Source organism: Oncorhynchus nerka, linkage group LG13, assembly GCF_034236695.1.
Source record: "Oncorhynchus nerka isolate Pitt River linkage group LG13, Oner_Uvic_2.0, whole genome shotgun sequence".
Classification (NCBI taxonomy): domain Eukaryota; kingdom Metazoa; phylum Chordata; class Actinopteri; order Salmoniformes; family Salmonidae; genus Oncorhynchus; species Oncorhynchus nerka.
Window position 1 is genome coordinate 10,718,238 of NC_088408.1, and position 14,587 is coordinate 10,732,824.

The following is a 14,587-nucleotide window of genomic DNA, read 5'->3' on the forward strand; positions in this document are numbered from 1 at the left end:
GGTCGTTAGTTCCACATAAAGGAACATGCTAGGAGTGACTGACAGGCTTGGAGTGGGTCGTTAGTTCCACATAAAGGAACATGCTAGGAGTGACTGACAGGCTTGGAGTGGGTCGTTAGTTCCACATAAAGGAACATGCTAGGAGTGACTGACAGGCTTGGAGTGGGTCGTTAGTTCCACATAAAGGAACATGCTAGGAGTGACTGACAGGCTTGGAGTGGGTCGTTAGTTCCACATAAAGGAACATGCTAGGAGTGACTGACAGGCTTGGAGTGGGTCGTTAGTTCCACATAAAGGAACATGCTAGGAGTGACTGACAGGCTTGGAGTGGGTCGTTAGTTCCACATAAAGGAACATGCTAGGAGTGACTGACAGGCTTGGAGTGGGTCCACATAAAGGAACATTAGTTCCACATTCCAAAGGAACATGCTAGGAGTGACTGACAGGCTTGGAGTGGGTCGTTAGTTCCACATAAAGGAACATGCTAGGAGTGACTGACAGGCTTGGAGTGGGTCGTTAGTTCCACATAAAGGAACATGCTAGGAGTGACTGACAGGCTTGGAGTGGGTCGTTAGTTCCACATAAAGGAACATGCTAGGAGTGACTGACAGGCTTGAGTGGGTCGTTAGTTCCACATAAAGGAACATGCTAGGAGTGACTGACAGGCTTGGAGTGGGTCGTTAGTTCCACATAAAGGAACATGCTAGGAGTGACTGACAGGCTTAGAGTGGGTCGTTAGTTCCACATAAAGGAACATGCTAGGAGTGACTGACAGGCTTGGAGTGGGTCGTTAGTTCCACATAAAGGAACATGCTAGGAGTGACTGACAGGCTTGGAGTGGGTCGTTAGTTCCACATGAAGGAACATGCTAGGAGTGACTGACAGGCTTGGAGTGGGTCGTTAGTTCCACATAAAGGAACATGCTAGGAGTGACTGACAGGCTTGGAGTGGGTCGTTAGTTCCACATAAAGGAACATGCTAGGAGTGACTGACAGGCTTGGAGTGGGTCGTTAGTTCCACATAAAGGAACATGCTAGGAGTGACTGACAGGCTTGGAGTGGGTCGTTAGTTCCACATAAAGGAACATGCTAGGAGTGACTGACAGGCTTGGAGTGGGTCGTTAGTTCCACATAAAGGAACATGCTAGGAGTGACTGACAGGCTTGGAGTGGGTCGTTAGTTCCACATAAAGGAACATGCTAGGAGTGACTGACAGGCTTGGAGTGGGTCGTTAGTTCCACATAAAGGAACATGCTAGGAGTGACTGACAGGCTTGAGTGGGTCGTTAGTTCCACATAAAGGAACATGCTAGGAGTGACTGACAGGCTTGGAGTGGGTCGTTAGTTCCACATAAAGGAACATGCTGAGGCTTGGAGTGGGTCGTTGACAGGCTTGGAGTGGACAGGCTTGGAGTTCCACATAAAGGAACATGCTAGGAGTGACTGACAGGCTTGGAGTGGGTCGTTAGTTCCACATAAAGGAACATGCTAGGAGTGACTGACAGGCTTGGAGTGGGTCGTTAGTTCCACATAAAGGAACATGCTAGGAGTGACTGACAGGCTTGGAGTGGGTCGTTAGTTCCACATAAAGGAACATGCTAGGAGTGACTGACAGGCTTGGAGTGGGTCGTTAGTTCCACATAAAGGAACATGCTAGGAGTGACTGACAGGCTTGGAGTGGGTCGTTAGTTCCACATAAAGGAACATGCTAGGAGTGACTGACAGGCTTGGAGTGGGTCGTTAGTTCCACATGAAGGAACATGCTAGGAGTGACTGACAGGCTTGAGTGGGTCGTTAGTTCCACATAAAGGAACATGCTAGGAGTGACTGACTGACAGGCTTGGAGTGGGTCGTTAGTTCCACATAAAGGAACATGCTAGGAGTGACTGACAGGCTTGGAGTGGGTCGTTAGTTCCACATAAAGGAACATGCTAGGAGTGACTGACAGGCTTGAGTGGGTCGTTAGTTCCACATAAAGGAACATGCTAGGAGTGACTGACAGGCTTGGAGTGGGTCGTTAGTTCCACATAAAGGAACATGCTAGGAGTGACTGACAGGCTTGGAGTGGGTCGTTAGTTCCACATAAAGGAACATGCTAGGAGTGACTGACAGGCTTGGAGTGGGTCAGTTAGTTCCACATAAAGGAACATGCTAGGAGTGACTGACAGGCTTGAGTGGGTCGTTAGTTCCACATAAGGAACATGCTAGGAGTGACTGACAGGCTTGGAGTGGGTCGTTAGTTCCACATGAAGGAACATGCTAGGAGTGACTGACAGGCTTGGAGTGGGTCGTTAGTTCCACATAAAGGAACATGCTAGGAGTGACTGACAGGCTTGGAGTGGGTCGTTAGTTCCACATAAAGGAACATGCTAGGAGTGACTGACAGGCTTGGAGTGGGTCGTTAGTTCCACATAAAGGAACATGCTAGGAGTGACTGACAGGCTTGGAGTGGGTCGTTAGTTCCACATAAAGGAACATGCTAGGAGTGACTGACAGGCTTGGAGTGGGTCGTTAGTTCCACATAAAGGAACATGCTAGGAGTGACTGACAGGCTTGGAGTGGGTCGTTAGTTCCACATAAAGGAACATGCTAGGAGTGACTGACAGGCTTGGAGTGGGTCGTTAGTTCCACATAAAGGAACATGCTAGGAGTGACTGACAGGCTTGGAGTGGGTCGTTAGTTCCACATAAAGGAACATGCTAGGAGTGACTGACAGGCTTGGAGTGGGTCGTTAGTTCCACATAAAGGAACATGCTAGGAGTGACTGACAGGCTTGGAGTGGGTCGTTAGTTCCACATAAAGGAACATGCTAGGAGTGACTGACAGGCTTGGAGTGGGTCGTTAGTTCCACATAAAGAACATGCTAGGAGTGACTGACAGGCTTGGAGTGGGTCGTTAGTTCCACACAAGGGAACATGCTAGGAGTGACGGACAGGCTTGGAGTGGGTCGTTAGTTCCACATGAAGGAACATGCTAGGAGTGACTGACAGGCTTGGAGTGGGTCGTTAGTTCCACATAAAGGAACATGCTAGGAGTGACTGACAGGCTTGGAGTGGGTCGTTAGTTCCACATAAAGGAACATGCTAGGAGTGACTGACAGGCTTGGAGTGGGTCGTTAGTTCCACATAAAGGAACATGCTAGGAGTGACTGACAGGCTTGGAGTGGGTCGTTAGTTCCACATAAAGGAACATGCTAGGAGTGACTGACAGGCTTGGAGTGGGTCGTTAGTTCCACATAAAGGAACATGCTAGGAGTGACTGACAGGCTTGAGTGGGTCGTTAGTTCCACATAAAGGAACATGCTAGGAGTGACTGACAGGCTTGGAGTGGGTCGTTAGTTCCACATAAAGGAACATGCTAGGAGTGACTGACAGGCTTGGAGTGGGTCGTTAGTTCCACATAAAGGAACATGCTAGGAGTGACTGACAGGCTTGAGTGGGTCGTTAGTTCCACATAAAGGAACATGCTAGGAGTGACTGACAGGCTTGAGTGGGTCGTTAGTTCCACATGAAGGAACATGCTAGGAGTGACTGACAGGCTTGGAGTGGGTCGTTAGTTCCACATAAAGGAACATGCTAGGAGTGACTGACAGGCTTGGAGTGGGTCGTTAGTTCCACATAAAGGAACATGCTAGGAGTGACTGACAGGCTTGGAGTGGGTCGTTAGTTCCACATAAAGGAACATGCTAGGAGTGACTGACAGGCTTGGAGTGGGTCGTTAGTTCCACATAAAGGAACATGCTAGGAGTGACTGACAGGCTTGGAGTGGGTCGTTAGTTCCACATAAAGGAACATGCTAGGAGTGACTGACAGGCTTGGAGTGGGTCGTTAGTTCCACATAAAGGAACATGCTAGGAGTGGAACATGCTAGACTGACAGGCTTGAGTGGGTCGTTAGTTCCACATAAAGGAACATGCTAGGAGTGACTGACAGGCTTGGAGTGGGTCGTTAGTTCCACATAAAGGAACATGCTAGGAGTGACTGACAGGCTTGGAGTGGGTCGTTAGTTCCACATAAAGGAACATGCTAGGAGTGACTGACAGGCTTGAGTGGGTCGTTAGTTCCACATAAAGGAACATGCTAGGAGTGACTGACAGGCTTGGAGTGGGTCGTTAGTTCCACATAAAGGAACATGCTAGGAGTGACTGACAGGCTTGGAGTGGGTCGTTAGTTCCACATAAAGGAACATGCTAGGAGTGACTGACAGGCTTGAAGTGGGTCGTTAGTTCCACATAAAGGAACATGCCAGGAGTGACTGACAGACTTGGAGTGGGTCGTTAGTTCCACATAAAGGAACATGCTAGGAGTGACTGACAGGCTTGGAGTGGGTCGTTAGTTCCACATAAAGGAACATGCTAGGAGTGACTGACAGGCTTGGAGTGGGTCGTTAGTTCCACATAAAGGAACATGCTAGGAGTGACTGACAGGCTTGGAGTGGGTCGTTAGTTCCACATAAAGGAACATGCTAGGAGTGACTGACAGGCTTGGAGTGGGTCGTTAGTTCCACATAAAGGAACATGCTAGGAGTGACTGACAGGCTTGAGTGGGTCGTTAGTTCCACATAAAGGAACATGCTAGGAGTGACTGACAGGCTTGGAGTGGGTCGTTTGTTCCACACAAGGGAACATGCTGGGAGTGACTGACAGGCTTAGAGTGGGTCGTTAGTTCCACATGAAGGAACATGCTAGGAGTGACTGACAGGCTTGGAGTGGGTCGTTAGTTCCACATGAAGGAACATGCTAGGAGTGACTGACAGGCTTGGAGTGGGTCGTTAGTTCCACACAAGGGAACATGCTAGGAGTGACTGACAGGCTTGGAGTGGGTCGTTAGTTCCACATAAAGGAACATGCTAGGAGTGACTGACAGGCTTGGAGTGGGTCGTTAGTTCCACATAAAGGAACATGCTAGGAGTGACTGACAGGCTTGGAGTGGGTCATTAGTTCCACATAAAGGAACATGCTAGGAGTGACTGACAGGCTTGGAGTGGGTCGTTATTTCCAAATAAAGGAACATGCTAGGAGTGACTGACAGGCTTGGAGTGGGTCGTTAGTTCCACATAAAGGAACATGCTAGGAGTGACTGACAGGCTTGGAGTGGGTCGTTAGTTCCACATAAAGGAACATGCTAGGAGTGACTGACAGGCTTGGAGTGGGTCGTTAGTTCCACATAAAGGAACATGCTAGGAGTGACTGACAGGCTTGGAGTGGGTCGTTAGTTCCACATAAAGGAACATGCTAGGAGTGACTGACAGGCTTGAAGTGGGTCGTTAGTTCCACATAAAGGAACATGCTAGGAGTGACTGACAGGCTTGGAGTGGGTCGTTAGTTCCACATAAAGGAACATGCTAGGAGTGACTGACAGGCTTGGAGTGGGTCGTTAGTTCCACATAAAGGAACATGCTAGGAGTGACTGACAGGCTTGGAGTGGGTCGTTAGTTCCACATAAAGGAACATGCTAGGAGTGACTGACAGGCTTGGAGTGGGTCGTTAGTTCCACATAAAGGAACATGCTAGGAGTGACTGACAGGCTTGGAGTGGGTCGTTAGTTCCACATAAAGGAACATGCTAGGAGTGACTGACAGGCTTGGAGTGGGTCGTTAGTTCCACATAAAGGAACATGCTAGGAGTGACTGACAGGCTTGGAGTGGGTCGTTAGTTCCACATAAAGGAACATGCTAGGAGTGACTGACAGGCTTGAGTGGGTCGTTAGTTCCACATAAGGGAACATGCTAGGAGTGACTGACAGGCTTAGAGTGGGTCGTTAGTTCCACATGAAGGAACATGCTAGGAGTGACTGACAGGCTTGAGTGGGTCGTTAGTTCCACATAAAGGAACATGCTAGGAGTGACTGACAGGCTTGGAGTGGGTCGTTAGTTCCACATAAAGGAACATGCTAGGAGTGACTGACAGGCTTGGAGTGGGTCGTTAGTTCCACATAAAGGAACATGCTAGGAGTGACTGACAGGCTTGGAGTGGGTCGTTAGTTCCACATAAAGGAACATGCTAGGAGTGACTGACAGGCTTGAGTGGGTCGTTAGTTCCACATAAAGGAACATGCTAGGAGTGACTGACAGGCTTGAGTGGGTCGTTAGTTCCACATAAAGGAACATGCTAGGAGTGACTGACAGGCTTGGAGTGGGTCGTTAGTTCCACATAAAGGAACATGCTAGGAGTGACTGACAGGCTTGGAGTGGGTCGTTAGTTCCACATAAAGGAACATGCTAGGAGTGACTGACAGGCTTGGAGTGGGTCGTTAGTTCCACATAAAGGAACATGCTAGGAGTGACTGACAGGCTTGGAGTGGGTCGTTAGTTCCACATAAAGGAACATGCTAGGAGTGACTGACAGGCTTGGAGTGGGTCATTAGTTCCACATAAAGGAACATGCTAGGAGTGACTGACAGGCTTGGAGTGGGTCGTTAGTTCCACATAAAGGAACATGCTAGGAGTGACTGACAGGCTTGGAGTGGGTCGTTAGTTCCACATAAAGGAACATGCTAGGAGTGACTGACAGGCTTGAAGTGGGTCGTTAGTTCCACATAAAGGAACATGCTAGGAGTGACTGACAGGCTTGGAGTGGGTCGTTAGTTCCACATAAAGGAACATGCTAGGAGTGACTGACAGGCTTGGAGTGGGTCGTTTGTTCCACACAAGGGAACATGCTAGGAGTGACTGACAGGCTTAGAGTGGGTCGTTAGTTCCACATGAAGGAACATGCTAGGAGTGACTGACAGGCTTGGAGTGGGTCGTTAGTTCCACATAAAGGAACATGCTAGGAGTGACTGACAGGCTTGGAGTGGGTCGTTAGTTCCACATAAAGGAACATGCTAGGAGTGACTGACAGGCTTGGAGTGGGTCGTTAGTTCCACATAAAGGAACATGCTAGCTTGGAGTGGGTCGTTAGTTCCACATAAAGGAACATGCTAGGAGTGACTGACAGGCTTGGAGTGGGTCGTTAGTTCCACATAAAGGAACATGCTAGGAGTGACTGACAGGCTTGGAGTGGGTCGTTAGTTCCACATAAAGGAACATGCTAGGAGTGACTGACAGGCTTGGAGTGGGTCGTTAGTTCCACATGAAGGAACATGCTAGGAGTGACTGACAGGCTTGGAGTGGGTCGTTAGTTCCACATAAAGGAACATGCTAGGAGTGACTGACAGGCTTGGAGTGGGTCGTTAGTTCCACATAAAGGAACATGCTAGGAGTGACTGACAGGCTTGAGTGGGTCGTTAGTTCCACATAAAGGAACATGCTAGGAGTGACTGACAGGCTTGGAGTGGGTCGTTAGTTCCACATAAAGGAACATGCTAGGAGTGACTGACAGGCTTGGAGTGGGTCGTTAGTTCCACATAAAGGAACATGCTAGGAGTGACTGACAGGCTTGGAGTGGGTCGTTAGTTCCACATAAAGGAACATGCTAGGAGTGACTGACAGGCTTGGAGTGGGTCGTTAGTTCCACATAAAGGAACATGCTAGGAGTGACTGACAGGCTTGGAGTGGGTCGTTAGTTCCACATAAAGGAACATGCTAGGAGTGACTGACAGGCTTGAGTGGGTCGTTAGTTCCATAAAGGAACATGCTAGGAGTGACGGACAGGCTTGGAGTGGGTCGTTAGTTCCACATGAAGGAACATGCTAGGAGTGACTGACAGGCTTGGAGTGGGTCGTTAGTTCCACATAAAGGAACATGCTAGGAGTGACTGACAGGCTTGGAGTGGGTCGTTAGTTCCACATAAAGGAACATGCTAGGAGTCACTGACAGGCTTGGAGTGGGTCGTTAGTTCCACATAAAGGAACATGCTAGGAGTGACTGACAGGCTTGAAGTGGGTCGTTAGTTCCACATAAAGGAACATGCTAGGAGTGACTGACAGGCTTGGAGTGGGTCGTTAGTTCCACATAAAGGAACATGCTAGGAGTGACTGACAGGCTTGAGTGGGTCGTTAGTTCCACATAAAGGAACATGCTAGGAGTGACTGACAGGCTTGGAGTGGGTCGTTAGTTCCACATAAAGGAACATGCTAGGAGTGACTGACAGGCTTGGAGTGGGTCGTTAGTTCCACATAAAGGAACATGCTAGGAGTGACTGACAGGCTTAGAGTGGGTCGTTAGTTCCACATGAAGGAACATGCTAGGAGTGACTGACAGGCTTGGAGTGGGTCGTTAGTTCCACATAAAGGAACATGCTAGGAGTGACTGACAGGCTTGGAGTGGGTCGTTAGTTCCACATAAAGGAACATGCTAGGAGTGACTGACAGGCTTGGAGTGGGTCGTTAGTTCCACATAAAGGAACATGCTAGGAGTGACTGACAGGCTTGAGTGGGTCGTTAGTTCCACATAAAGGAACATGCTAGGAGTGACTGACAGGCTTGGAGTGGGTCGTTAGTTCCACATAAAGGAACATGCTAGGAGTCACTGACAGGCTTGGAGTGGGTCGTTAGTTCCACATAAAGGAACATGCTAGGAGTGACTGACAGGCTTGGAGTGGGTCGTTAGTTCCACATAAAGGAACATGCTAGGAGTGACTGACAGACTTGGAGTGGGTCGTTAGTTCCACATAAAGGAACATGCTAGGAGTGACTGACAGGCTTGGAGTGGGTCGTTAGTTCCACATAAAGGAACATGCTAGGAGTGACTGACAGGCTTGGAGTGGGTCGTTAGTTCCACATAAAGGAACATGCTAGGAGTGACTGACAGGCTTGGAGTGGGTCGTTAGTTCCACATAAAGGAACATGCTAGGAGTCACTGACAGGCTTGGAGTGGGTCGTTAGTTCCACATAAAGGAACATGCTAGGAGTGACTGACAGGCTTGGAGTGGGTCGTTAGTTCCACATAAAGGAACATGCTCGGAGTGACTGACAGGCTTGGAGTGGGTCGTTAGTTCATGTTGACGGATATAACCCACAGCAGAACTAAGGGTCTTCTCAAATTTTCTCCCACAATCTGTTTTTACCAGTTTCAACTGTACTGCTCTGTTCTGTTCTGTACTGCTCTGTTCTGTTCTGTACTGTACTGCTCTGTTCTGTTCTGTTCTGCTCTGTTCTGTTTGCACTGTCTGTTTCATTTGAGATATTTTCAAAGTATAGGGCCTATTTCCTGAACACAGATTAAGCCTAGTCCTTGACTAAGAGGAAGTCTGGCCCATCTTGTTTCTGTGGTGAGGCTGGAGACAGAGGGAAACTTCCCAGGGAAACCGTGAGGTCCACATACAGATACTTTGTTGGACGTCATAAATTCACACATTTATCTTCATCTTCCTGTCAGAAAGCTAAGCACTGTTTAATCAACACTGGAAAATAACCAAACTGGCAGCTCATCAACATAATTAATTGCCACATTTGTTTCAAGTCACAAAGGACTGTTTGATAAACATGCAATGAATAAGAAGTTGGCAGCTCCAAATTACAACCTCTCTTTCCTCTGGTGAAGAATGTAACCTGTTTCAACATTCCGTTCCCAGGGCAGGATGGACAGGATAGACAGGATAGACAGGGTGGACAGGGTGGACAGGGTGGACAGGATGGACAGGGTGGACAGGGTGGACAGGATGGACAGGGTAGACAGGATGGACAGGCAGTGATGGGGACTCTATAACTCTACAGACACGTACTGACAGGATGGACAGGGTAGACAGGATGGACAGGGTAGACAGGATGGACAGGCAGTGATGGGGACTCTATAACTCTACAGACATGTACTGACAGGATGGACAGGATGGACAGGTAGTGATGGGGACTCTATAACTCTACAGACACGTACTGACAGGATGGACAGGATGGACAGGTAGTGATGGGGACTCTATAACTCTACAGACACGTACTGACAGGATGGACAGGTAGTGATGGGGACTCTATAACTCTACAGACACGTACTGACAGGATGGACAGGTAGTGATGGGGACTCTATAACTCTACAGACACGTACTGACAGGATGGACAGGTAGTGATGGGGACTCTATAACTACAGACACGTACTGACAGGATGGACAGGATGGACAGGCAGTGATGGGGACTCTATAACTCTACAGACACGTACTGACAGGATGGACAGGTAGTGGTGGGGACTCTATAACTACAGACACATACTGACAGGATGGACAGGATGGACAGGTAGTGATGGGGACTCTATAACTCTACAGACACGTACTGACAGGATGGACAGGATGGACAGGTAGTGATGGGGACTCTATAACTCTACAGACACGTACTGACAGGATGGACAGGTAGTGATGGGGACTCTATAACTCTACAGACACGTACTGACAGGATGGACAGGTAGTGATGGGGACTCTATAACTCTACAGACACGTACTGACAGGATGGACAGGTAGTGATGGGGACTCTATAACTACAGACACATACTGACAGGATGGACAGGATGGACAGGTAGTGATGGGGACTCTATAACTCTACAGACACGTACTGACAGGATGGACAGGATGGACAGGTAGTGATGGGGACTCTATAACTCTACAGACACGTACTGACAGGATGGACAGGTAGTGATGGGGACTCTATAACTCTACAGACACGTACTGACAGGATGGACAGGTAGTGATGGGGACTCTATAACTCTACAGACACGTACTGACAGGATGGACAGGATGGACAGGTAGTGATGGGGAATCTATAACTACAGACACATACTGACAGGATGGACAGGTAGTGATGGGGACTCTATAACTCTACAGACACGTACTGACAGGATGGACAGGATGGACAGGCAGGGGACTCTATAACTCTACAGACACGTACTGACAGGATGGACAGGTAGTGATGGGGACTCTATAACTACAGACACGTACTGACAGGATGGACAGGATAGTGATGGGGACTCTATAACTCTACAGACACGTACTGACAGGATGGACAGGTAGTGATGGGGACTCTATAACTCTGCAGACACGTACTGACAGGATGGACAGGATGGACAGGCAGTGATGGGGACTCTATAACTCTACAGACACGTACTGACAGGATGGACAGGTAGTGGTGGGGACTCTATAACTACAGACACATACTGACAGGATGGACAGGATGGACAGGTAGTGATGGGGACTCTATAACTCTACAGACACGTACTGACAGGATGGACAGGATGGACAGGTAGTGATGGGGACTCTATAACTCTGCAGACACGTACTGACAGGATGGACAGGTAGTGATGGGGACTCTATAACTCTACAGACACGTACTGACAGGATGGACAGGTAGTGATGGGGACTCTATAACTACAGACACGTACTGACAGGATGGACAGGATGGACAGGCAGTGATGGGGACTCTATAACTCTACAGACACGTACTGACAGGATGGACAGGTAGTGATGGGGACTCTATAACTCTACAGACACGTACTGACAGGATGGACAGGATGGACAGGTAGTGATGGGGACTCTATAACTCTACAGACACGTACTGACAGGATGGACAGGTAGTGATGGGGACTCTATAACTCTACAGACACGTACTGACAGGATGGACAGGTAGTGATGGGGACTCTATAACTCTACAGACACGTACTGACAGGATGGACAGGATGGACAGGTAGTGATGGGGAATCTATAACTACAGACACATACTGACAGGATGGACAGGTAGTGATGGGGACTCTATAACTCTACAGACACGTACTGACAGGATGGACAGGTAGTGATGGGGACTCTATAACTCTACAGACACGTACTGACAGGATGGACAGGTAGTGATGGGGACTCTATAACTCTACAGACACGTACTGACAGGATGGACAGGTAGTGATGGGGACTCTATAACTCTACAGACACGTACTGACAGGATGGACAGGTAGTGATGGGGACTCTATAACTACAGACACGTACTGACAGGATGGACAGGATGGACAGGCAGTGATGGGGACTCTATAACTACAGACACGTTACTGACTGACAGGATGGACAGGTAGTGATGGGGACTCTATAACTACAGACACATACTGACAGGATGGACAGGATGGACAGGTAGTGATGGGGACTCTATAACTCTACAGACACGTACTGACAGGATGGACAGGATGGACAGGTAGTGATGGGGACTCTATAACTCTGCAGACACGTACTGACAGGATGGACAGGTAGTGATGGGGACTCTATAACTCTACAGACACGTACTGACAGGATGGACAGGTAGTGATGGGGACTCTATAACTCTACAGACACGTACTGACAGGATGGACAGGTAGTGATGGGGACTCTATAACTCTACAGACACGTACTGACAGGATGGACAGGATGGACAGGTAGTGATGGGGAATCTATAACTACAGACACATACTGACAGGGTGGACAGGTAGTGATGGGGACTCTAAATACAGACAGGTACTGACAGGATGGACAGGTAGTGATGGGGACTCTATAACTATAGACACGTACTGACAGGATGGACAGGTAGTGATGGGGACTCTATAACTCTACAGACACGTACTGACAGGATGGACAGGATGGACAGGTAGTGATGGGGACTCTATAACTACAGACACGTACTGACAGGATGGACAGGATGGACAGGTAGTGATGGGGACTCTATGACTACAGACACGTACTGACAGGATGGACAGGCAGCGATGGGGACTCTATAACTACAGACACATAATGACAGGATGGACAGGATGGACATGCAGTCATGGGGACTCTATAACTACAGACACTTACTGACAGGATGGACAGGATGGACAGGCAGTGAGGGGGACTCTATAACTACAGACACATACTGACAGGATGGACAGGTAGTGATGGGGACTCTATAACTCTACAGACACGTACTGACAGGATGGACAGGATGGACAGGTAGTGATGGGGACTCTATAACTCTACAGACACGTACTGACAGGATGGACAGGTAGTGATGGGGACTCTATAACTCTACAGACACGTACTGACAGGATGGACAGGATGGACAGGTAGTGATGGGGACTCTATAACTCTACAGACACATACTGACAGGATGGACAGGTAGTGATGGGGACTCTATAACTCTACAGACACGTACTGACAGGATGGACAGGTAGTGATGGGGACTCTATAACTATAGACACGTACTGACAGGATGGACAGGTTGTGATGGGGACTCTATAACTACAGACACATACTGACAGGATGGACAGGCAGTGATGGGGACTCTATAACTCTACAGACACGTACTGACAGGATGGACAGGTAGTGATGGGGACTCTATAACTCTACAGACACGTACTGACAGGATGGACAGGTAGTGATGGGGACTCTATAACTACAGACACATACTGACAGGATGGACAGGTAGTGATGGGGACTCTATAACTCTACAGACACGTACTGACAGGATGGACAGGTAGTGATGGGGACTCTATAACTACAGACACATAATGACAGGATGGACAGGATGGACATGCAGTCATGGGGACTCTATAACTACAGACACTTACTGACAGGATGGACAGGATGGACAGGCAGTGATGGGGACTCTATAACTACAGACACATACTGACAGGATGGACAGGCAGTGATGGGGACTCTATAACTACAGACACATACTGACAGGATGGACAGGCAGTGATGGGGACTCTATAACTACAGACACAGACTGACAGGATGGACAGGTAGTGATGGGGACTCTAACTACAGACACTTACTGACAGGATGGACAGGTAGTGATGGGGACTCTATAACTCTACAGACACATACTGACAGGATGGACAGGTAGTGATGGGGACTCTATAACTACAGACACATAATGACAGGATGGACAGGATGGACAGGTAGTGTTGGGGACTCTATAACTATAGACACGTACTGACAGGATGGACAGGATGGACAGGTAGTGATGGGGACTCTATAACTATAGACACGTACTGACAGGATGGACAGGATGGACAGGCAGTGATGGGGACTCTATAACTATAGACACGTACTGACAGGATGGACAGGCAGTGATGGGGACTCTATAACTCTACAGACACGTACTGACAGGATGGACAGGTAGTGATGGGGACTCTATAACTATAGACACGTACTGACAGGATGGACAGGATGGACAGGTAGTGATGGGGACTCTATAACTATAGACACGTACTGACAGGATGGACAGGATGGACAGGTAGTGATGGGGACTCTATAACTACAGACACGTACTGACAGGATGGACAGGTAGTGATGGGGACTCTATAACTATAGACACGTACTGACAGGATGGACAGGATGGACAGGTAGTGATGGGGACTCTATAACTCTACAGACACGTACTGACAGGATGGACAGGATGGACAGGTAGTGATGGGGACTCTATAACTATAGACACATACTGACAGGATGGACAGGTAGTGATGGGGACTCTATAACTCTACAGACACATACTGACAGGATGGACAGGATGGACAGGTAGTGATGGGGACTCTATAACTATAGACACATACTGACAGGATGGACAGGTAGTGATGGGGACTCTATAACTATAGACACATACTGACAGGATGGACAGGTAGTGATGGGGACTCTATAACTACAGACACATACTGACAGGATGGACAGGTAGTGATGGGGACTCTATAACTCTACAGACACGTACTGACAGGATGGACAGGATGGACAGGCAGTGATGGGGA